Source organism: Phyllopteryx taeniolatus, unplaced genomic scaffold (genome assembly GCF_024500385.1).
Source record: "Phyllopteryx taeniolatus isolate TA_2022b unplaced genomic scaffold, UOR_Ptae_1.2 contig_96, whole genome shotgun sequence".
In the NCBI taxonomy this organism is placed as follows: domain Eukaryota; kingdom Metazoa; phylum Chordata; class Actinopteri; order Syngnathiformes; family Syngnathidae; genus Phyllopteryx; species Phyllopteryx taeniolatus.
The window spans coordinates 40,609-64,612 of record NW_026903954.1 but is presented as its reverse complement, the minus strand read 5'-3'; the positions used below and the strand labels follow the sequence as shown (position 1 = coordinate 64,612).

General features: G+C 45.3%; 1 long non-coding RNA gene and 17 other non-coding genes across 18 annotated transcripts; 17 read left to right on the top strand and 1 right to left on the bottom strand.

Moving 5' to 3' along the window:
* Positions 1-6,764: 6,764 nt before the first annotated feature.
* trnap-ugg (transfer RNA proline (anticodon UGG)) lies at positions 6,765-6,836 on the top strand. The gene has a single exon. It is a non-coding gene; the product is annotated as a tRNA-Pro (tRNA).
* A 131-nt stretch (positions 6,837-6,967) lies between these two features.
* Positions 6,968-7,039, top strand: trnap-ugg (transfer RNA proline (anticodon UGG)). The gene has a single exon. It is a non-coding gene; the product is annotated as a tRNA-Pro (tRNA).
* Positions 7,040-7,905: 866 nt separating this feature from the next.
* On the top strand, positions 7,906-7,977 carry trnap-ugg (transfer RNA proline (anticodon UGG)). The gene has a single exon. It is a non-coding gene; the product is annotated as a tRNA-Pro (tRNA).
* Positions 7,978-8,109: 132 nt separating this feature from the next.
* Positions 8,110-8,181, top strand: trnap-agg (transfer RNA proline (anticodon AGG)). Its single transcript has one exon. It is a non-coding gene; the product is annotated as a tRNA-Pro (tRNA).
* Positions 8,182-8,909: 728 nt separating this feature from the next.
* On the top strand, positions 8,910-8,981 carry trnap-ugg (transfer RNA proline (anticodon UGG)). The gene has a single exon. It is a non-coding gene; the product is annotated as a tRNA-Pro (tRNA).
* A 1,532-nt stretch (positions 8,982-10,513) lies between these two features.
* Positions 10,514-10,585, top strand: trnap-ugg (transfer RNA proline (anticodon UGG)). Its single transcript has one exon. It is a non-coding gene; the product is annotated as a tRNA-Pro (tRNA).
* Positions 10,586-11,326: 741 nt separating this feature from the next.
* trnap-ugg (transfer RNA proline (anticodon UGG)) lies at positions 11,327-11,398 on the top strand. The gene has a single exon. It is a non-coding gene; the product is annotated as a tRNA-Pro (tRNA).
* Positions 11,399-11,526: 128 nt separating this feature from the next.
* Positions 11,527-11,598, top strand: trnap-agg (transfer RNA proline (anticodon AGG)). The gene has a single exon. It is a non-coding gene; the product is annotated as a tRNA-Pro (tRNA).
* Positions 11,599-11,729: 131 nt separating this feature from the next.
* trnap-ugg (transfer RNA proline (anticodon UGG)) lies at positions 11,730-11,801 on the top strand. The gene has a single exon. It is a non-coding gene; the product is annotated as a tRNA-Pro (tRNA).
* Positions 11,802-11,923: 122 nt separating this feature from the next.
* On the top strand, positions 11,924-11,995 carry trnap-ugg (transfer RNA proline (anticodon UGG)). Its single transcript has one exon. It is a non-coding gene; the product is annotated as a tRNA-Pro (tRNA).
* A 538-nt stretch (positions 11,996-12,533) lies between these two features.
* On the top strand, positions 12,534-12,605 carry trnap-ugg (transfer RNA proline (anticodon UGG)). The gene has a single exon. It is a non-coding gene; the product is annotated as a tRNA-Pro (tRNA).
* A 128-nt stretch (positions 12,606-12,733) lies between these two features.
* trnap-agg (transfer RNA proline (anticodon AGG)) lies at positions 12,734-12,805 on the top strand. Its single transcript has one exon. It is a non-coding gene; the product is annotated as a tRNA-Pro (tRNA).
* A 131-nt stretch (positions 12,806-12,936) lies between these two features.
* Positions 12,937-13,008, top strand: trnap-ugg (transfer RNA proline (anticodon UGG)). The gene has a single exon. It is a non-coding gene; the product is annotated as a tRNA-Pro (tRNA).
* Positions 13,009-13,285: 277 nt separating this feature from the next.
* trnap-ugg (transfer RNA proline (anticodon UGG)) lies at positions 13,286-13,357 on the top strand. Its single transcript has one exon. It is a non-coding gene; the product is annotated as a tRNA-Pro (tRNA).
* Positions 13,358-13,485: 128 nt separating this feature from the next.
* Positions 13,486-13,557, top strand: trnap-ugg (transfer RNA proline (anticodon UGG)). The gene has a single exon. It is a non-coding gene; the product is annotated as a tRNA-Pro (tRNA).
* Positions 13,558-13,685: 128 nt separating this feature from the next.
* trnap-agg (transfer RNA proline (anticodon AGG)) lies at positions 13,686-13,757 on the top strand. The gene has a single exon. It is a non-coding gene; the product is annotated as a tRNA-Pro (tRNA).
* Positions 13,758-13,888: 131 nt separating this feature from the next.
* Positions 13,889-13,960, top strand: trnap-ugg (transfer RNA proline (anticodon UGG)). Its single transcript has one exon. It is a non-coding gene; the product is annotated as a tRNA-Pro (tRNA).
* A 5,898-nt stretch (positions 13,961-19,858) lies between these two features.
* Positions 19,859-22,054, bottom strand: LOC133474076 (uncharacterized). The gene is made up of 2 exons (XR_009787344.1): positions 20,736-22,054; positions 19,859-20,632 (listed from the first exon to the last, which is right to left on the bottom strand). It is a non-coding gene; the product is annotated as an uncharacterized LOC133474076 (long non-coding RNA).
* Positions 22,055-24,004: the final 1,950 nt, after the last annotated feature.

Genomic DNA, 24,004 nt, shown 5'->3' with positions numbered 1-24,004 from the left:
TCCCGAGTCGAGGTCAGCAGCGCCCCATCCTCACTATACACAGTGTTGATGGTGCACTGCTTCCCCCTCCTGAGACGCCGGATGGTGGACCAGAATTTCGTGGAAGCCGTCCGGAAGTCTTTCTCCATGGCCTCACCGAACTCCGCCCATGCCCGAGTTTTTGCTTCAGCGACCAACAAAGCTGCATTCCGCTTGGCCAGCTGGTACCCATCAGGTCATGTGTCTCCATTAGCTTTACCTGTTGATGTGAAGTGACATCATATCCAATTTAGCGTCCTTAAAATCTTCTGACTCGAAGGAGGTTGACAACTTACAGGAGTCTGTCTTCTGTATTAACAATACATTTTCTTTCAGTCGTTGATGGCGAAAATGCAATTTTATCATCTAATTTGTTAAGCTAACCTGACTTGACCACTCGTTTTCCAAAGTGATGTTCAGGTCACCTGGGACATCTCAGTCTTCTTACGTAAAGGCTAAATAAGTGTTGCTGTTGGAAAATGACTTAATCATAAAACGCTAAAAAATATATACTTTTGGTGATTACTAATTGTTGATTAATTCATATTAAAATGTGCAAGTTCACATAATGTCAGAGAGCACTGAAGACTTTATGAATCATTCAGAAAGAGAAGTTACAAATTGTGAGGAAATTAGAACGTCTCACATTCACTTACGAAAACGAGAAACTGTATTTGCTAGGAGATAGTGGAGTCTCACTCTGGCAAGCGGATTCAACATTTAAAAGCTAAATTTTACTAATACGGAATCAAGATGATAGATATCAATAACGTCTGTGTGATTAGCTGTAATTACATTTTGAAATCCCAATTTGTATGCGGGTGTCAAAAATCACAACCATCCTTGAGTTTTACTCGTATTATTAAACAAAGTTTTGAATATAATGTTGCGACAATATCATTAATTTAAACTCGAACGACCACTCTACAACGATGTCTTTCGTCCTACATCCCACTAGGTGTCAGTAGCGCCCTATTGACTTTTCCTTATTTCACATTAAAACAAAATCAATGAGGAAAAAACTGTATGGGAAATGAATGGATGGATGATGTATCTCTAATTTAATGTAGCTAATTTACCACATTGTGGTGCTATTGGTTAATCGTTCTGATTCAAACAGTTTGAAAGAGAGTACTGTTGATGTGATCCATATGAAACAATAATGAGATTACAAAAGCAATTGCCTTCTTATTTCTCATTGAACAAAGTTTTATCAAAATCCCTGAATAATGTTCTTCAATGAAATGATTTCCGTTGGGTGTCTGATATGTTCGACTCCTATATGGCAAGTCCTTTTAACATGACACATTACATATTACAGCTATCTGTAATTCAGTTTTACCTAATCAAAACGAACATTTGAGAGATCCGCAACCACATTCGTCTTATCCACAATTGTCATTTCAAATTTCTTCAATGTAATGTCGCCTTAAGGAAAAATTATGTCACTTTTACCATTCGTGCGTATAAGGTTTGTTAGATATCTACAATTACTGTAGATATCGCTAACTGGAGTATTAGATTTTCCACGATTCCATTGCAGATATCCATAATTCACCAGTAGATATTGACGGCTTAATAGTAGATAAATGTTATAACAAACCCCATACACATCAATTCCAAAAGTGATATAATTTGTCCTTGGCAAAATGATATTGCAGATCTGTGTTCTACTTTATGTATGTATGTATGTATGTCCACACTAAAAAAAAGCTGGGTCAAACTTGTAACTCAACTGTTGATTTGGTGTAGTTTGGTCTATTTGAACGAACATTGGATTAAAAAAAACTAGAGAACATTATTAATCCATCTGTTGTATAAGAGATTCCCTGCCCACAACACAAAAAAATGCATCGATTTCACAACCCAGCCATTGGTATTAGCTGATGGTTCTGAGATTGGTCAACTGCATTGGGTTACAGGTACAGTCGCCATTTTTGTTTGATTGCACTTATTTCATTCAGCTACGACTCGGAGCCACCTGCTGACTGCTTCCTATATGGTGAAGTGGAACAGTAAGTACAAGAGTCTAGTTACTCATGCCAACATTAATATAAGAAATTTATTATTTGTAGAAAAGTTCAATGTGAATGGCTGGCAACCGATTCGGGGTGTACCCCGCTTCTTGCCCAAAGTCATCTGGGGTGGGCTTAAGTACACCCGCGACCCTAGTGAGGAAATGCGGTACAAAAAATGGATGGATGGTTGTTTTAGGCCACTTTTTGTATCACATTTGACCAATCCCACGGCAAGAGCACATTCGACCCAACAGTAGGGTCACATTCGACCCAACTGCAGGGTTGTGTTCAACCCAAGGGCAAGGTCGCGTTCGACCCAACAGCAGGGTCGTGTTCAACCCATTTTGGGGTAGACAGCCCCAACCCAAAATGCAGTATCAAACCCCCTAACCCAGACCTGCTGGTCTAAAATAACCACTCGTTGGGTGGGTCCAACTTCAGGAACGCATGAGGTTACCCAAATAACCCATTTTGGGTTGTTTTTGACCCAATCATTTTTAGATTGTATGTATGTTTGTTTGTTCCGGATAGTCAAACTTACTGTCCCTTTTAAATGTTGCTTCTGTTTGCCATTTGTGTATATTCACCATTACATATATCTAAAATGCAGTCGCAGATATCCGCAATGTGAATTATGGTTATCTGCAACAGCATTGTAGATATGTGTATTTCCAGTTTGAGATGTCTTCAATTTGATTATTACTAGTCATAATTCAAGTGCACCGTTACATATATCCTTAATTTACTTCAATTCAAGAGCCTATCGACTTCTCCGTTTTCAGATATCTTCAATCAAGTTTTAACCGGGCAAAATTACATTGTCGATAACTATAACTTGACCTATGACTAGTCAAAATGAACTTGGCTTGTAGATATTTCAAACAGGAATCACAGACAGCGATAATTCAGTTGCAGATATCCGGAATTCAACTGGTGAGATCTGCAACTGAATTGTATTTAATGAGAAACCCGAGACACATGAATGGCAAAAGAGACAAAATAATGCTGCAGATACCTAAACTGAATTGCACTTATCTCTATCTGTCCTGTCAACTCGAGCCACGATCACGTTACAGATATTCCTTCATTCATCCATCCATTTTCTGTACCGCTTATCCTCACTATATCCTCAAAATGTATTTACAACTAATAACACAGACGTTGATATTTATAATGTTGAGTCTGTATGAGTTAAATTTAGCCTTTAAATGTCATATCTGTTCGCCATAGATAGACTTCTCCACTATCTCCTTCCAAATGCAGTTTCTTTTTTTCTTAAGTGGTTGTGATACGTTCTAATTCTCTCTCTCATGCAGTGGACACGCTTATTTTGCTCGCTCTGCTTGCTTCGCTTCTGTTTACAGTTTTTCTTACTGATAAGCTTGTTTTTCTTCTAAAAAAAAATTTTGAAGTAGCGATTCCTGGATATTTTTAAACCTGTGGGACTGTACTTTTTTTGTAGATACAGTTATTGCCATATTCCAATATTTTCTGATACCCTCTCACCATTACGTGAGCGTGGCCTGCTAATTAGCACAAGCCTGCTATTAGCAAAAAGACCAGCAATCAAAATGCCTCCCTTTTCCACTGAGGACTATCGCGGACTGCTGCAGAGGATGTCAAAGAAACCTTTTTATCAGTTTCATAATCTGAAGGTTGCTACATTTTCTGAAATTTGGAGTCCTAGACAACAGAGGTTCATTGTTAAACTCAACCCACACAAAACACAACCAAGAGTGGAATTTTATAGAATATTTAATTACATCTACAAGGGATCTCAAGGGAAACACACTAAGGGGTCTAACTAAAGAAAGAAAATAACCCTAATAATGGTAAAAATGTGAATGTGAGTGTTAAATGCGTTGAGTCAAAGCGAGAGAGAGCAAAATTGGGATTTTGTGTGAAGCTAGTAATTTCCCCGAAATTATTAGGAACTAATATTATACAGTCTGGCAAACACTGGGGTGTTACTCACGAACGTAGATTGGCTGGTAAATTGGGTGGCCTGTCTCAGTCGTCTCGGGAAGCACGGAGACAGGTTTGGTTGAAGAAGAAAAAAGATGTAGAAAAATAAAACAAAAGAGGCGGAAGGCGAAAAATAGTTGTTCGTCACGCCTCCTTGGGGGAATATGACCATCTCCCCCCTTGCATTGGGTCAAGGATCCGCTAGCAAGTTCAGAGAGCTGAAGTTTTCTGGGAGCATATCTGGTAGCTCAGCAGCAACTGTTCGGGAGGCTTAGCAGCAGCGATCCACGGAGGCTAGGGAGCCTCCATCCCCAACGCTCGCGGTGACCGAGCCGTGTGCCCGAACAAAGAAAGGGCAGGGGCGAGGGATGGCCGGTGGCCGCCCCGTAGCCGGGGAGCTGATAGCAAGAGAAGAGCGAACAACCAAGATGTAAGAGACCAAGAGAGTCAGCGGGTAAGTACCCCGGGGGCTGTCGGATAAGACTGAGGACCAGAAAAGACCACACCCATCATCTTGAATGTCGTCTACAATTTTGACCCATAGAATGGGATTAAAAACCTATATTCATATAAAATACCCCCAACTTTGTACTCTTTACTCACAGGTCAAGCATATAGAGTGACTGTTTAAACTTTAGTCTTGGAAAATCAACTGCTTATGGTTCAAATCACATTTCATGCTGCTTGGAGTCAAATCAAGACAAACAGTTCTCAAAATCTCCCAGCTGCGCTTGTAAAGGTGACACACTGACACAGACATCAAGGCATACATTTGGAGTATTTCTGCAGTGTTCGTGAAATATCAAAACAGACATTTATCCTTGGTTAACAAACAAGGGGATGGGGGTTTACGGGTTACAGTACTCTCAAACGCCAGTGGGTGGCGCCTTGCGTGCACGTTTGGTCTCCCGGAGAGAGGAGCCACCTTTTGGCTGCTGCCAGTTCAAACGAAGAAAAGGACTCTTTGATGACTGTAAACAAAGATTTTGAGGGGACCTGCTAATTACTTTAGGGTCCAGTAGGCGTCTTCTTGTGGTAGTCAAACAGCAGGGCCGCTTGGAAGAATGCAGTTTATCAAGGTGTGGGGGAGTCACTGTGACGCCTCATGTTGCTACAATCTCCTAACAAAAGTGCAATGTTTGGATGCTGAGGTTTTCATAAGTGGACCGCTCCCAGTTGAATGTCCCACACCCCTCACTGCCCCGTTGGAGCAAAGCCCAACCCAAAACTCACTCTCGACTAGCCTAAATTCTCTGTTCGGTGTGATGGACAGGATGAATACTATTGTCAATATTGGAATCCAACGCACACCACGCCAAGATCTTCCTCCCATCGCCCCTCGCCTGCAAACACCATCCACTAAGATGCGGAGGGCCCCTCCTCCACCAATGAAGAATCTTATCTGCAAATCTGACTGATATCTGCGGGATATTTTCCAGAATAAATCAGACCCCAATGGAGATCAGGCATTTTTCATCCCTGTAATTGCAAGGGACAGAAAGTGGGTCAAAGAAATATGGCACAAAAAAAGTAGAACGACAAACTTAGTGAGGATGAAATGTGAATCTATCAAACCATTGTCTCCAGTTATCTCTGCGAGACTCGCTCTTTTCAGTATCAGGTCACTGGGTAATAAATCAATGTTGATTAATGACATCATTGCAATGTATGATCTGGACCTTTTGTTACTAAATGAAACATGGTTAACAGAAAGTAGCTGTAATACCATTTTAAATGAGGAAACACCAGCAAATTTTTATTTTATGAACAAGTGTCGAAGAGGGAAAAAAAGGCGGTGGTATTGCTGTTATTTTTAAGTCATTACTTCAGTGTAAAGAAATTATACTGGGTGATTTTAGCTCTTTTGAATATCTCTGTTTTTAAAGGTGTAGCAATGGTGATTGTTTTAATAATTTATAGGTCTCCAAGATACAATAGAAAATTTATGGAGGATTTTTCATAACTGCTGTCAGTTATTTGTACTGACAACAACAATTTTGTCATAACGGAAGACTTTAACGTTCATGTTGACAATAACATGGGAAAAAAAATCGAAATAACTCTCTGCTATACTACACAGATTTGACCTCTCTCAACATATCAAGAGTCCAACCCACACTCAAGGTCACATCTTAGACCTGGACATCTCTATCCATCCATCCATTTTCAACACCGCTTATCCTGGTTAGGGTCACGGTCGCTTTGGGTGCGAGAGGTCACGGGTTCAAATCCCGGATGAGCCCCATTGTTATACCCTTTTCTGGCAATTGTCATGTGGTGGCCCCTGTGACAACCCGGGGTTAACATTTTGCTCGTTGGTCTCTTGGCATGATGCTCAAAAAAGGTTCAAGAAAGGCATTTTGTGGCTCGTTAGTCGAGGGGCATGATTCTCGCTAAGGGTGCGAGAGGTCCCGGGTTCAAATCCTGGACGAGCCCCATTGTTAAGCCCCTTCCTGACCTTTTCTGGCAATTGTCATGTGGTGGCCCATGTGACAAAACAGGTTGTTTTGCTAGTTGGTCTCGTGGCATGATTCTCAAAAAAGGGGTAAATGAAGGGATTTTGTGGCTCGTTGGTCTAGGAGCATGATTCTCGCTTAGGGTGCGAGAGGTCCCGGGTTCAAATCAAGGACGAGCCCCTTTGTTAAAACCCTCCCTGACCTTTTCTGGCAATTGTCATGTGGTGGCCCATGTGACAAAACAGTTGTTTTGCTAGTTGGTCTCGTGGCATGATTCTCAAAAAAGGGGTAAATGAAGGGATTTTGTGGCTCGTTGGTCTAGGGGCATGATTCTCGCTTTGGGTGCGAGAGGTCCCGGGTTCAAATCACGGACGAGCCCCATTGTTAAACCCCTCCCTTAACTTTTCTGACAATTGTCATGTGGTGGCCCATGTGACAAAACAGGTTGACGTTTTGCTAGTTGGTCTCGTGGCATGATGTTCAAAAAAGCGGTCAATGAAGGGGTTTTGTGGCTCGTTGGTCTAGGGGCATGATTCTCGCTTTGGGTGCGAGAGGTCCCGGGTTCAAATCCCGGACGAGCCCCGTTGTTAAAGCCCTCCCTGAACTTGTCTGGCAATTGTCATGTGGTGGCACCTGTGACAAACCGGGGTAAACATTTTGCGTTGGTCTCGTGGCATTCTGCTCAAAAAAGGGGTAAATGAAGGGATTTTGTGGCTCGTTGGTCTAGGGACATGATTCTCGCTTTTGGTGCGAGAGGGCCCTGGTTCAAATCCCGGATGATCCCCATTGTTAAACCCTTTCCTGGCAATTGTCATGTGGTGGCCCCTGTGACAACCCGGGGTTAACATTTTGCTCGTTGGTCTCGTGGCATGATGCTCAAAAAAGGTTCAAGAAAGGCATTTTGTGGCTTATTGGTCGAGGGGCATGATTCTCGCTAAGGGTGCGAGAGGTCCCGGTTCGAATCCCGGACAAACACCTATGTTAATCCCCTTCCTGACCTTTTCTGGCAATTGTTCTCGCTTAGGGTGCGACAAAACGGGTTAACATTTTGCTCGTTGGCCTCGTGGGCATTATTCCCGCTTTGGGTGCGAGAGGTCCGGGGTTCAAATCCCGGACGATCCCCGATATTAAGGCCTTCTCTGACCTTTTCTGGCAATTGTCATGTGGTTGCCCATGTGACAAAACAGGTTTTGCTAGTTGGTCTCGTGCCATGATTCTCAAAAAAGGGTCAAGAAAGGAATTTTGTGGCTTGTTGGTCTAGGGGCATGATTCTCGCTTTGGGTGCGAGAGGTCCCGGGTTCAAATCCCGGACGATCCCCGTTGTTAAAGCCCTCCCTGAACTTGTCTGGCAAATGTCATGTGGTGGCCCCTGTGACAAACCGGGGTAAACATTTTGCGTTGGTCTCGTGGCATTCTGCTCAAAAAAGGGGTCAATTAAATTGTTTTGTGGCTCGTTGGTCGAGGGGCATGATTCTCGCTTTGGGTGCGAGAGGTCCCGGGTTCAAATCCCGGACGAGCCCCTTTGTTAAAACCCTCCCTGACCTTTTCTGGCAATTGTCATGTGGTGGCCCCTGTGACAAACCGGGGTTATCATTTTGCTCGTTGGTCTCGTGGCATGATGTTCAAAAAAGCGGTCAATGAAGGGTTTTTGTGGCTCGTTGGTCTAGGGGCATGATTCTCGCTTAGGGTGCGAGAGGTCCCGGGTTCAAATCCCGGACGAGCCCCATTGTTAAACCCCTCCCTTAACTTTTCTGGCAATTTTCATGTGGTGGCCCATGTGACAAAACAGGGTGACGTTTTGCTAGTTGGTCTCGTGGCATGACTCTCAAAAAAGGGGTAAATGAAGGGATTTTGTGGCTTGTTGGTCTAGGGGCATGATTCTCACTTTGTGTGCGAGAGGTCCCGGGTTCAAATCCCGGATGAGCCCCATTGTTAAACCCTTTTCTGGCAATTGTCATGTGGTGGCCCCTGTGACAACCCGGGGTTAACATTTTGCTCGTTGGTCTCGTGGCATGATGCTCAAAAAAGGTTCAAGAAAGGCATTTTGTGGCTCGTTGGTCTAGGAGCATGATTCTCGCTTAGGGTGCGAGAGGTCCCGGATTCAAATCCCGGACGAGCCCCATTGTTAAGCCCCTTCCTGACCTTTTCTGGCAATTGTCATGTGGTGGCCCATGTGACAAACCGGGGTTGACATTGCTTGTTGGTCTCGTGCCATGATTCTCAAAAAAGGGTCAAAAAACGGAACTTTGTGGCTCGTTGGTCTTGGGGCATGATTCTCGCTTTGGGTGCGAGAGGTCCTGGGTTCAAATCCCGGACGAGCCCCATTGTTAAAACCCTCCCTGAGCTTTTCTGGCAATTGTCATGTGGTGGCCCATGTGACAAAACAGGTTGACGTTTTGCTAGTTGGTCTCGTGCCATGATTCTCAAAAAAGGGTCAAGAAAGGAACTTTGTGGCTCGTTGGTCTAGGGGCATGATTCTCGCTTTGGGTGCGAGTGGTCCCGGGTTCAAATCCCGGATGAGCCCCATTGTTAAACCCCTTCCTGACCTTTTCTGGCAATTGTCATGTGGTGGCCCCTGTGACAACCCGGGGTTAACATTTTGCTCGTTGGTCTCGTGGCATGATGCTCAAAAAAGGTTCAAGAAAGGCATTTTGTGGCTCGTTGGTCGAGGGGCATGATTCTCGCTAAGGGTGCGAGAGGTCCCGGTTCAAATCCCGGACGAATACCTATGTTAATCCCCTTCCTGACCTTTTCTGGCAATTGTTCTCGCTTTGGGTGCGACAAAACGGGTTAACATTTTGCTCGTTGGTCTCGTGGGCATTATTCCCGCTTTGGGTGCGAGAGGTCGGGGGTTCAAATCCCGGACGATCCCCGATATTAAGGCCTTCTCTGACCTTTTCTGGCAATTGTCAGGTGGTTGCCCATGTGACAAAACAGGTTTTGCTAGTTGGTCTCGTGCCATGATTCTCAAAAAAGGGTCAAGAAAAGAATTTTGTGCCTTGTTGGTCTAGGGGCATGATTCTCGCTTTGGGTGCGAGAGGTCCCGGGTTCAAATCCCGGATGAGCCCCATTGTTAAAGACCTCCCTGAACTTGTCTGGCAATTGTCATGTGGTGGCCCCTGTGACAAACCGGGTGTTGGGTGCGGAATATGTCGGACTCCGCCGTCCATTACTTGCCAGTGACTAGTATTACACAAGGTTTATTAAACACGGAATTTAAGTACGTACAGGACTCCGCCGTCCTCGTGGAATTTCTAGACTCCGGCGTCCTTTTTCCTAAAAATTTTTTTTAAATTTAACTCACCAGTCGTCTTCAATCCTGTGGATTGTCGTCAACCTTCAGATCCCAGTTGAGGAGAACGAACACCAGTCCCGTAAAGGGTCTTACTTGCCGTGGCCACGGTCTCTTAACTGGAAGTCGCCTCCACAACTGGAATCCTCGGGTGTGTTGACATCCGGCTCGAAGGACCAATTTAATGTTGGATTTATCTTACCCAACATTATAAAAAATAGACACAAAAGGAATGAAGACGCTGGTTTCTTTTTCTCATGAGGAGGGCGTATGGGAGATTGTTCAGATCACAGCCTCTCAACACGCTCTAAACAATCCCCCCCCTCGCTCCTGCATTTATTTGAAATAGGAGGGATTTACAAATCATAATGTTCTAAGCAATAAGACACAACACAAAATATTTGATAATAAGAGGGTTTTTCCCAGACATAGTATTCTAAACAATAAGACACGACACATAATATTTGATAATAAGAGGGTTTTTCCCAGACATAGTATTCTAAGCAATAAGACACAACACAAAATATTGGACCAACACTTGTCCCGACCCGACCACATCTGATCACGTCCTTGGTCCAGGCGCCCTTCCATCGGATGATGCTGAGTCATCTTTTCAAAGGCGAGACATCTAAAATCGTCCATAATACTAATGCAAGCTAAGCAAATAAATGATAACTTCTAGAATATATTTAACACCGGGGTAAACATTTTGCGTTGGTCTCGTGGCATTCTGCTCAAAAAAGGGGTCAATTAAATGGTTTTGTGGCTCGTTGGTCTAGGGGCATGATTCTCGCTTTGGTTGCGAGAGGTCCCGGGTTCAAATCCCGGACGAGCCCCTATGTTAAGCCCGTTCCTGACCTTTTCTGGCAATTGTCATGTGGTGGCCCCTGCGACAAACCAGGGTTAACATTTTGCGTTGGTCTCGTGGCATGATGCTCAAAAAAGGGGTCAATGAAGTGATTTTGTGGCTTGTTGGTCTAGGGGCATGATTCTCGCTTTGGGTGCGAGAGGTCCTGGGTTCAAATCCTGGACGAAACCCAATGTAAAAACCCTCCCTGAAATGTTCTGGCAATTGTCATGTGGTGGCCCATGTGACAAAACCGGTTTAACATTTTGCTCGTTGATCTCGTTGCTTGATGCTAAAAAAAGGGGTCAATGAATGGATTTTGTGGCTCGTTGGTCAAGGGGCATGATTCTCGCTTAGGTTGCGAGAGGTCCCGCGTTCAAATCCCGGACGAGCCCCTATGTTAAGCCCCTTCCTGACCTTTTCTGGCAATTGTCATGTGGTGGCCCCTACGACAAACCGGGGTTGACATTTTGCTAGTTGGTCTCGTGCCATGATTCTCAAAAAAGGGTCAAGAAAGGAGTTTTGTGGCTCGTTGGTCTAGGGGCATGATTCTCGCTGCGGGTGCGAGAGGTCCCCGGTTCAAATCCCGGACGATCCCCTTTGTTAAAACCCTCCCTGACCTTTTCTGGCAATTGTCATGTGGTGGCCCCTGTGACAAACCGGGGTTATCATTTTGCTCGTTGGTCTCGTGGCATGATGTTCAAAAAAGCGGTCAATGAAGGGGTTTTGTGGCTCGTTGGTCTAGGGGCATGATTCTCGCTTTGGGTGCGAGAGGTCCCGGGTTCAAATCCCGGACGAGCCCCATTGTTAAACCCCTCCCTTAACTTTTCTGGCAATTGTCATGTGGTGGCCCATGTGACAAAACAGGTTGTTTTGCTCGTTGGTCTCGTGGCATGATGTTCAAAAAAGCGGTCAATGAAGGGTTTTTGTGGCTCGTTGGTCTAGGGGCATGATTCTCGCTTAGGGTGCGAGAGGTCCCGGGTTCAAATCCCGGACGAGCCCCATTGTTAAAGCCCTCCCTGAACATTTCTGGCAATTGTCATGTGGTGGCCCATGTGACAAAACAGGTTGACATTTTGCTAGTTGGTCTCGTGGCATGACTCTCAAAAAAGGGGTAAATGAAGGGATTTTGTGGCTCGTTGGTCTAGGGGGATGATTCTCGCTTTGGGTGCGAGAGGTCCCGGGTTCAAATCCCGGATGAGCCCCATTGTTAAACCCTTTTCTGGCAATTGTCATGTGGTGGCCCCTGTGACAAACAGGGGTTAACAGTTTGCTCGTTGATCTCGTTGCTTGATGCTAAAAAAAGGGGTAAATGAAGGGATTTTGTGGCTCGTTGGTCTAGGGGCATGATTCTCGCTTTGGGTGCGAGAGGTCCCGGGTTCAAATCCCGGACGAGCCCCTATGTTAAGCCCGTTCCTGACCTTTTCTGGCAATTGTCATGTGGTGGCCCCTGCGACAAACCAGGGTTAGCATTTTGCGTTGGTCTCGTGGCATGATGCTCAAAAAAGGGGTCAATGAAGTGATTTTGTGGCTTGTTGGTCTAGGGGCATGATTCTCGCTTTGGGTGCGAGAGGTCCTGGGTTCAAATCCTGGACGAAACCCAATGTAAAAACCCTCCCTGAAATGTTCTGGCAATTGTCATGTGGTGGCCCATGTGACAAAACCGGTTTAACATTTTGCTCGTTGATCTCGTTGCTTGATGCTAAAAAAAGGGGTCAATGAATGGATTTTGTGGCTCGTTGGTCTAGGGGCATGATTCTCGCTTAGGTTGCGAGAGGTCCCGCGTTCAAATCCCGGACGAGCCCCTATGTTAAGCCCCTTCCTGACCTTTTCTGGCAATTGTCATGTGGTGGCCCCTACGACAAACCGGGGTTGACATTTTGCTAGTTGGTCTCGTGCCATGATGTTCAAAAAAGCGGTCAATGAAGGGGTTTTGTGGCTCGTTGGTCTAGGGGCATGATTCTCGCTTTGGGTGCGAGAGGTCCCGGGTTCAAATCCCGGACGAGCCCCATTGTTAAACCCCTCCCTTAACTTTTCTGGCAATTGTAATGTGGTGGCCCATGTGACAAAACAGGTTGTTTTGCTCGTTGGTCTCGTGGCATGATGTTCAAAAAAGCGGTCAATGAAGGGTTTTTGTGGCTCGTTGGTCTAGGGGCATGATTCTCGCTTAGGGTGCGAGAGGTTCCGGGTTCAAATCCCGGACGAGCCCCATTGTTAAAGCCCTCCCTGAACATTTCTGGCAATTGTCATGTGGTGGCCCATGTGACAAAACAGGTTGACATTTTGCTAGTTGGTCTCGTGGCATGACTCTCAAAAAAGGGGTAAATGAAGGGATTTTGTGGCTCGTTGGTCTAGGGGCATGATTCTCGCTTTGGGTGCGAGAGGTCCCGGGTTCAAATCCCGGATGAGCCCCTATGTTAAACCTCTTCCTGACCTTTTCTGGCAATTGTCATGTGGTGGCCCATGTGACAAAACAGGTTGACATTTTGCAAGTTGGTCTCGGGGCATGATTCTCGCTTAGGGTGCGAGAGGTCCCGGGTTCAAATCCCGGACGAGCCCCATTGTTAAAGCCCTCCCTGAACTTGTCTGGCAATTGTCATGTGGTGGCCCCTGTGACAAACCGGGGTAAACATTTTGCGTTGGTCTCGTGGCATTCTGCTCAAAAAAGGGGTCAGTTAAATGGTTTTGTGGCTCGTTGGTCTAGGGGCATGATTCTCGCTTTGGGTGCGAGAGGTCCCGGGTTCAAATCCCGGACGAGCCCCTATGTTAAGCCCGTTCCTGACCTTTTCTGGCAATTGTCATGTGGTGGCCCATGTGACAAAACAGGTTGTTTTGCTCGTTGGTCTCGTGCCATGATGTTCAAAAAAGCGGTCAATGAAGGGGTTTTGTGGCTCATTGGTCTAGGGGCATGATTCTCGCTTTGGGTGCGAGAGGTCCCGGGTTCAAATCCCGGACGAGCCCCATTGTTAAACCCCTCCCTTAACTTTTCTGGCAATTGTCATGTGGTGGCCCATGTGACAAAACAGGTTGTTTTGCTCGTTGGTCTCGTGGCATGATGTTCAAAAAAGCGGTCAATGAAGGGTTTTTGTGGCTCGTTGGTCTAGGGGCATGATTCTCGCTTAGGGTGCGAGAGGTCCCGGGTTCAAATCCCGGACGAGCCCCATTGTAAAAGACCTCCCTGAACATTTCTGGCAATTGTCATGTGGTGGCCCATGTGACAAAACAGGTTGACATTTTGCTAGTTGGTCTCGTGGCATGACTCTCAAAAAAGGGGTAAATGAAGGGATTTTGTGGCTCGTTGGTCTAGGGGCATGATTCTCGCTTTGGGTGCGAGAGGTCCCGGGTTCAAATCCCGGATGAGCCCCATTGTTAAACCCTTTTCTGGCAATTGTCATGTGGTGGCCCCTGTGACAAACAGGGGTTAACAGTTTGCTCGTTGATCTCGTTGCTTGATGCTAAAAAAAGGGGTCAATGAATGGATTTTGTGGCTCGTTGGTCTAGGGGCATGATTCTCGCTTAGGGTGCAAGAGGTCCTGGGTTCAAATCCTGGACGAGCCCCATTGTTAAAGCCCTCCCTGAACATTTCTGGCAATTGTCATGTGGTGGCCCATGTGACAAAACAGGTTGACATTTTGCTAGTTGGTCTCGTGGCATGACTCTCAAAAAAGGGGTAAATGAAGGGATTTTGTGGCTCGTTGGTCTAGGGGCATGATTCTCGCTTTGGGTGCGAGAGGTCCTGGGTTCAAATCCCGATGAGCCCCTATGTTAAGCCTCTTCCTGACCTTTTCTGGCAATTGTCATGTGGTGGCCCATGTGACAAAACAGGTTGACATTTTGCGAGTTGGTCTCGTGGCATGATTCTCAAAAAAGGGGTAAATGAATGGATTTTGTGGCTCGTTGGTCTAGGGGCATGATTCTCGCTTAGGTTGCGAGTGGTCCCCGGGTTCAAATCCTGGACGAGCCCCATTGTTAAAGCCCTCCCTGAACATTTCTGGCAATTGTCATGTGGTGGCCCATGTGACAAACCGGGGTTATCATTTTGCTCGTTGGTCTCGTGGCATGATGTTCAAAAAAGCGGTCAATGAAGGGTTTTTGTGGCTCGTTGGTCTAGGGGCATGATTCTCGCTTTGGGTGCGAGAGGTCCTGGGTTCAAATCCCGGACGAAACCCAATGTAAAAACCCTCCCTGAAATGTTCTGGCAATTGTTCTTGCTTTGGGTGCGACAGGTCTCGGTTTCAAATCCTGGACGAGCCCCTATGTGAAGCCCCTTCCTGACCTTTTCTGGCAATTGTCATGTGGTGGCCCATGTGACAAAACGGGGTTAACATTTTGCTCGTTGATCTCGTGGCTTGATGCTAAAAAGGGGTCAATGAATGGATTTTGTGGCTCGTTGGTCCCGGGTTCAAATCCCGGACAAGCCCCATTGTTAAGCCCCTTCCTGACCTTTTCTGGCCCTCCCTTAACTTTTCTGGCAATTGTCATGTGGTGACCCCTGTGACAAACCGGGGTTAACATTTTGCTCGTTGGTCTCGTGGCATGCTCAAAAGGTTCAAGAAAGGCATTTTCTGTTCAAAAAAGGGGTAAATGAAGGGATTTTGTGGCTCGTTGGTCTAGGGGCATGATTCTCGCTTTGGGTGCGAGAGGTCCTGGGTTCAAATCCTGGACGATCCCCATTGTTAAAGCCCTCCCTGAGCTTTTCTGGCAATTGTCATGTGGTGGCCCATGTGACAAACCCGGTTTAACGTTTTGCTCGTTGGTCTCGTGGCATGATTCTCAAAATGGGGTCAAGCAAAGCATTTTGTGGCTCGTTGGTCAAGGGTCATGATTCTTGCTTAGGGTGCGTGAGGTCCCGGGTTCAAATCCTGGATGATCCCCTATATGAAGGCCCTCTCTGACCTTTTCTGGCAATTGTCATGTGGTGGCCCATGTGACAAAACGGGTTGACTTTTTGCTCGTTGGTCTCGTGGCATGATTCTCGCTTCGGGTGCGAGAGGTCGCAGTTTCAAATCCCGGACGAGCCCCTATGTTAAGGCCTTCTCTGACCTTTTCTGGCAATTGTTCTCGCTTTGGGTGCGAGAGTCCCCGGTCAAATCACAGACGAGCCCCAACGAGAAGGCCCTTCGTGACCTTTTCTGGCAATTGTCATGTGGTGGCCCATGTGACAAACCGTGTTTAACAGTTTGCTCGTTGGTCTTGTGGAATGATGCTCAAAAAAGTGGTCAATGAAAAGATTTTGTGGCTCTTTGGTCAAGGGGCATGGTTCTCGCTTTGGGTGTGAGAGGTCCGGGTTCAAATCCCGGATGAGCCCCTATGTTAAGGCCCTCTCTTACCTTTTCTGCCAATTGTGATGTGGTGGCCCATGTGACAAAACGGGGTTAACATTTTGCTCGTTGGTCTCGTGGCATGATACTCAAAAAATGGGAAAACGAAAAAATGTTGTGGCTCTTTGGTCTAGTGCCATGATTCTCGCTTTGGGTGCGAGAGGTCTTGGGTTCAAATCCCGGACGAACCCCTATATTAAGGCCCTCTCTGACATTTTCTGGCAAATGTCATGTGGTGGCCCATGTGACAATCTGGGGTTAACAGGTAGCTCGTTGGTCTCGTGGCATGATGTTCAAAAAAGGGGTCAATGAAGAGATTTTGTGGCTCTTTGGTCAAGGGGCATGGTTCTCGCTTTGGGTGTGAGAGGTCCGGGTTCAAATCCCGGTTGAACCCCTATATTAAGGCCCTCTCTGACATTTCCTGGCAAATGTCATGTGGTGGCCCATGTGACAAACTGCGGTTGACAGTTTGCTCGTTGGTCTCGTGGCATGATGTTCAAAAAAGGGGTCAATGAAGAGACTTTGTGACTCGTTGGTCTCGGGGCATGGTTCTTGCTTAGGGTGTGAGAGGTCTTGGGTTCAAATTCTGGACGAGCCCCTATATTAAGGCCCTCTCTGACCTTTTCTGGCAATTGTCATGTGGTTTCCCATGTGACAAAACGGGTTGACTTTTTGCTAGTTGGTCTCGTGGCATGTTTCTCAAAAAAGAAAGGCATTTTGTGGCTCGTTGGTCTAGGGCAGGGGTGGCCAACTAGTCAGAGACTAAGAGCCACTTTTTTTTCCTGTGTTACTGCAAAGAGCCACATACACGGGTACACATGAACATCATCTTTTAATCATGTATGCACGCATACACAGACCTCTGCTCAGCCAGATCTAATGAAAATAACCACACCAACATGATAATATCAGTAATTTTCAACAGTTAACATTGTGTGCACTGTCTCACACACACAAACTCTCAGTTCAAGCAAGTCCACAAACAACAATAGAATAATTTTCAATAACATATTTCTCTTACTATGCTGCTTAGTGAGACTTCTGGCATTCCTTATCTTGAACAATCCTCTTCAAATCTGGCTTGTATTCTGTTGTTGCCACTCTAAGCAATTCTTTCAAATGAGTGTCAGTCAGAAGAGATCGATGCTTTGATTTCACACGTTTCAGGGTAGAAAACACAGACTCGCAGACGTACGTTGACCCAAACATGGACAGTATCTTAAGCGCAGCTCGTTTGATGTTGGGGTATTTTTCAATTGGCACACTTTTCCAGAACTCAACGGTCCCTTCCCTTAAAACAGCTTTCAGTTGATCCTCCTCACAAAGGTCGATCATCTCCAACTCAGCCGCAGCCTCATCTGTGACGAGCGGGGCTTTCAAACAGTCTGGCTTCCAAGCCAGCTGATATGATGCAAGCGTTACGGTGTCCGAGTGTTTTGTAAATTTTTTGCAAAACTGCACCTGCTTTTCTGCCTTGCTTTTCAAAGCGACCAACTTGTTCTTGCGAAGTTCAGTCCCTTTTGGAAATTCCTGTTCGATGTTAGGGTGGAGTGAGCTGAAGTGACGCTGAAGATTTGAAGCTTTGAAATGCGCTAATGCTGCGTGACATATAAGGCAGATCGGCTTGCCATTACGTTTAACAAAAAAAATATAAACTCTCCCACTCTGGCAAAAACGTCCTGTGTTCTTCTTCATATTTTCTTTTGGCTGTGCTTTTTTTCCCTGCCATTTCAAGAGGTAACTTGACGGAAATTGTTTACAACACAAATGATGTCACACCAAAGATTCTCTCGTCGCTCGTTTGACGTCACTCAAACAGGCTTACATGGTCAGTGTGCCATCTAGCTGTAGGGGGAGTGAATGACAGCGCCAGCCAAGCATTTTTGACGCATGTCATGTGACAGCTCCTGAAGAGCCGCATGAAACTAGTTAAAGAGCCGCATGAGGCTCGCGAGCCGCGGGTTGGCCAGGCCAGATGTAGACCATTGCTGTGCCACAAACTGTGAATGCTGAGACAGTTGATGAACTTTTGGATAATTTCACCTGCATAATCTCAAATGTCATGAATGCTGTTGCTCCTATTTAGAGACAATCTTGAGGCGACCTAGAACACCGTGGAGGAGCACAATGATGATAAAGTCCCCTAATTAAAAGTGTAGGAAAGCAGAACGTAAGTGGAGAAAAACTAAACTCCAAATTGACGATGACCTCCACAGACAAAGTCTTTGTAATTTTAACCAAGCGTTAGTCAGAATGTTTTTAAATCCAAGTTCAAAACTCTTCTTTTTTCTCATGCTTTTTAGAGCATTTCCACTTTTAAATGATATTTCTTGCACTGTATGTTGTTTTAATTGGTGGCCGACTGATTGGCACATCTGCCTCACAGTTCTGAGGACCGGGGTTCAAATCCTGACCCCGCCTGTGTGGAGTTTGCATGTTCTCCCCGTGCCTGGGTGGGTTTTCTCCGGGCACTCCGGTTTCCTCCCACATCCCAAAAACATGTGTGGTAGGTTGATTGGAGATGCTAAATTGCCCATAGGTGTGAATGTGAGTGTGAATGGTTGTTTTTTTCTATGTGCCCTGCGAATGGCTGATGACCGGTTCAGGGTGTACCCCGCCTCCTGCCCGAAGATAGCTGGGATAGGCTCCAGCAGCCCGCGACCCTAGGAGGATAAGCGGTAAAGAAAATGGATGGATGGATGTTTTTAATGTTTATAAGATGGGTTTTTATTTGTTTTTAAATGCTTTTAATCATGTAAAGCAGTCGTCCCCAACCACTGATCCGCAGACCGGTACCGGGCCGTGAGGCATTTGTTACCGGGCCGCAGAGAAAAAAATTACCAATTTATATAATTTCTGTTGTATTGCAAGTCGCGTGTCTATGTGTTTTATTTTGAAAATCGTCCGGCTCTTCTCCGCCGCACCAGCTGCACGTCTTATTTGACACGTTGAGACTCGAACACTTCTGTTTCTGGTCCGAGCGGGCTGGCTAACGGCAGGAGAGCTCAGAGAATGAAATCAGTTCAGAAACTAATTCAGTTCATTACGTTTACTGAGAAGATTTGTTCTTTTGAACAAAACATTCATGAACGAAACAACACTATATCACTATAAAATACGGGTTTATCGCAACAGTTAACTCTCATGCACCAAGTCCGCTCTGATACAGATACAGTCGTAGGTTGCTGCTCGACACAGGCAGAACTACTTTTACGGAGTTAAAAGTCTACTCTCATTGAGGAGCTATGGAACAGCAGTCTTGTCTGGCTGCCTACAATAACTCCGACTCCCACTCCTGCATCGCACCCACAGTGGACGCACCAAGAACAGAGGAGGAAGCAGAAGCGAGGCGTGTGTGTGTAAAATATGTTCTAAAAAGTCTTTGGTTTGGCTTGTACTGCTAGACTGTATTTTCAGCTGATGGATACCATTGTTATTGTCGTCTTACCGGAAACGGATGCGCTATGCGCTCAGAATTACAGCATAAAATTGAAGTTAATTTAACAGGGAATACATCTGCACTTAAATGACCCCCTTCACTGTGGTGTTTTTACGTGTTGCATTGTATTTCAACAACTTTAACAGTTAAGTCAAATATATACTGAAGGATCCAAACCAAAAGTTGCGCTTTTTAGCTCGCTGGACGAGATCCTTCCTGTTTTCTACAATTTCCTGACGTTTACTGAGGTTAAAAAAACAAAAATACCGAATTTACTTTCCGCGCACATTATATAATTGTGCACCATTGTTGTTTTAGCATTTCCAAAGTATACATAATGAATGTGGACACTCGAGACGTAAAAAGTTACAACCAATAAGAGTCGCTGTCGAGTCACTTAACGTAAATGGTCTTGAAAAAATCATTTTATTGCAGTAAATTCGTCATTGTCATGAACGGAACAGAGGATAGGACCCAAAAATGCACGACTCCAAAACAAATGGACAGTTTAAAAAAAGAGAGGTTTAATATACGGGCATAGGTCGGTACACAGGCAAGCAATCCAAAAGGCAACAGTATCCCAAACCATGAAGCAAAAAGGCGAGGTCGATAATCGGAACAGGGTCAAGTCTTACTGTGAGTCTATGACATAGAAACAAGGAATGCTGGAACGCGACGACAAGGAACAACGAACTGGCGACGAGACAGAATGAGACACGAGGTTAAATACAATAGGTAATTAGGGTGAACGAGGCACAGGTGGTGAAGGTGCTCTCAGGAGCAGGTGTGTGTGAAACAGGGGGAAGACAAAAACCGGAACACACACCCAGGACAGTACCCCCCCCCCCCCCCTTAACGGCCGGACCCAGACGGCCCCGGGGCCGCTGGATGCGCAACGTGGAAGTCCCGAATGAGCGAGTCATCCATGATAAACGCAGACGGCACCCATGAACGTTCCTCGGGGCCGTAGCCCTCCCAGTCCGTCAGATATTGAAACCCCCTCCCCCTCCGACGGTGACAGGGTTGATGATCTTTGTGATGGGGAAGGGCCCAACGAACCTGGGAGCGAGCTTCTTGGACTCCACCCGCAGTGGAATATGTTTGGTCGAGAGCCAAACTCGCTGACCCACTTTGTAGTTCGTGACCGGTGTCCTCCGACGGTCAGCAGCGGCTTTGTAGGAATGTCCCTGTCACAGCAGCATCTGGCGGGCTCGCTCCCAGGTCCTCCTGCAGCATCTCACCAAGGTCAATGCCGCTGGAACTGTGGACTCTAGGGCTATGGGAGGAAACAGAGATGGTTGGTAACCATGCACAACGTGAAAAGGGGATAGACCAGTGGATGCAGAAGGGAGGGAATTGTGGGAGAATTTGACCCAAACCAGTTTCTGAGACCAGGATCGCGGCTCCTGTGAAGAGAGACATCGGAGCCCAGTCTCCAGGTCCTGGTTCAGCCTCTCGGTTTGGCCGTTGGTTTCAGGGTGAAACCCAGATGACAGACTGACAGTAGCACCTATGAGATTGCAAAACTCCTTCCAAAATTGCGAAATGAATTGGGGACCCCTATCAGACACCACATTCTTGGGGAAACCCTGGAACCTGAATACCTGATTAATCATTAACTCTGCAGTATCTTTAGCTGAGGGGAGTTTCGGGAGTGCAAAGAAGTGAGCCATTTTAGAGAACCTGTCAACAACTGTGAGAATTGTGGTATTTCCTTTCGAGGCCGGTAATCCTGTCACAAAGTCTGGAAATGTCTGACCAAGGACGTTGTGGTATTGGCAGGGGTCGCAACTCCCCAGAAGGACGTTGACGAGAGGGCTTGTTAGCAGCACATACCTGGCAAGCATTGACGTAATCTATAACATCCCTCCTAACATTAGGCCACCAAAAGCGCTGTTCGACCACTGATTGCGTTTTGGCAATGACATACAGTACGGTTCGTGTGAGCCCAGTGGATGACTCCTCCCCTTAAGGTCGGAACCACATAAAGCCTGTTTTCAGGGCAATCTTCAGGGCTAAGAGTGTTTTTCAGAGCCTCTTTAACTGCAGTTTCAACGTCCATAACAAAAGCGTAAATGAAACATGACTTGGGCAAAATAGTCTTAGGGTCGGACAAAGAATTCTCTTCGCAGAAAATATGTGACAAAGGATCTGGCTTACCATTTTTAGAACCAGGTCGGGAGGATAACATGAAATTTAATCTAGTGAAGAACAGAGCCCATCTAGCTTGCCTCACATTTAATCTTTTAGCAGATTGAATATACTCAAGGTACTTGTGATCTGTCCATACTAAAAACGGAATCTGTGCCCCCTCGAGCCAGTGCCTCCACTCCATCAAAGCCACCTTGACTGCCAGCAGTTCACGGTCACCAATGTCATAATTTCTCTCAGCTGGGGTCAGTTTTTGGAGAGAAAAGCACAAGGATGTAATTTACCATCCTTGAGAGATTTCTGGGAGAGCAGTGCTCCTATTCCTCCTGGAATGCGACGACAAGATACAACTAACTGGTGACGAGAGAGAATGAGACACGAGGTTAAATACAAGGGGTAATTAGGGTGAACGAGGCACAGGTGGTGAAGATGCGCTCATGAGCAGGTGTGTGTGAAACAGGGGGAAGACAAAAACCGGAACACACACCAATGACAGTCTTGGCGTATGTATTAATGATAATGTAGTTACATGAACTCTGAATTAACAATCAAGAGTAAATGTTTTCGTACAACTGAGAGTAAAATAAATTCAGTTGACAATGAAAAAAAATAATAATAAAAAAAGAGTGGACGGCCGGCAGTGGGTCAATCCCATCATGAGAATATTGAATTCTCACACAGAATTCAGCCGAAGTAACCACCGAACTACCCTAGAGTATTGCACACTCAGAGAAAAGATCTTTTTATAGCTACATTACTCTAATTCCAAGGTTTAAAGAATCATGTCATAGTACGAAGATGGTGTGACTTATACAATTAGGGTTCAATTGACGAGGAACTGTCAGTTTGGAAAAATAAAGCAAAGAGAAGGAAAATGCTGGACAGCGCCCGTGGTTCGATCCCAAGTAAGGGATCGAGAAGAGGCAAATTCTGTGAGAGAATTGTTTCTTGAAGAAGTAACCACTGAGCAAGACCAGCGCAAGAAGACTACCGAAAGATTGAAACATAACTTTAGTTGTACGTCATGAACTCGCAAATCCAAATGAATACGCATTGGACGGGGGTGAAAATAGTTGGTTTAAATGCACTGGACGGGACCAGTTGTTGGATCCCGAAGAAGGAATTGAGAAGAGCCGAAGACTGCGGTCAAATTACTTCTTGAGGAAGTAACCGCTGAGCTGAGTTACATTTTCTTTTTTAAATTAGGAAATATATACAGGTGAGGATAAGCGCTACAGAAAATGTATGACTCTATGGTTATATTGTTTGCTTGGGTGAGAAAGACATAAAGGTCAATAACAGTGAAAGTTGGCATGCTTTGGCCTTCACAAGTGGATCAGTTTTATTTAAGTGTTGACAGTGCAGTGGACAAAATTAGCAACAAAAGTTACTTTTATTGAAAAATGGCAGTGAATGTGTTCTCCATCCCCAAGGGCCAGATTGGACCCCCTGACGGGCTGGTTCTGGCCCGCAGGCCTTATGTTTGACACACCTGTTCGAGGCTGTTGCGTCACCTTCCAAATATGGGATGCCGCACCCCCGTTGCTGTCGTCGTCCTTTCACACAAAGCGAGATCTACAGACTCAGGTCAAATAATGGGGCACAGAATCCAAAGCAAACATGGTGAAGCAGAATTTAGCTGCTGCACACAAATGGAATAAGTTGCCAACAGAAGTGACGTCAGCCCCAAGTGTGAATGTTTTTAAGTCCTGGTTAAATGATATTTCTTGCACTGTATGCTGTTTTAATTGTATTTTTATCCCAAAAAAATTCTCTTTGTTTTAAATGTTTATGAGCTGTTTCTCTTTGTTTTTAAATGATTTTAATCATGTAAAGCACATTGAATTGCCTTGTGTATGAAATGTGCTATATCAATAAATTTCCTTTGCTTTAAATGTCGGCTTAATTCTCTAAAATTACAACGGCTATAACAAAAACATTTATATTATCAAATTCACGATCACAAAGAAAATCAAAGGCGTCTATATATATATATTTTTTTTTAAAAAGCACTGGACAGTACCCATGGTTTGATCCCTTGGAAGGGATTGAGAAGAGATGAATTCTGCAGTAGAATTACACCAGTGCAGACCAGCAATGGGAAAATTTTATTCTTATACAAAACTCTAATTCCGTGACCCAAAATTGGGTTTGGACGTGAGACATCGCACACAAACGCACAGTGGTTACGTAATGTATATCAGAATCAGAATCATCCTTATGTCCAAAAACACACCAGGAATTTGTCTCCGGTCATTGTCTCCGGTCATTGGAGCCGCTCTAGTACCACACTAGAACACTTTTGAGACATAAAGACATTGAGAAAAACAGTCACTGAGCAATTAAGGGTTGCTTGTTATCTGGTAATGCCGGTACAGTTTTTTTTTTTTTTTTTTTCCTCTCGCACTTCGAGCAGTTCGAATGACTAATATCTAAAATAAAATAAAATAAAATAAAATAAAATAAAATAAAATAAAATAAAATAAAATAAAATAAA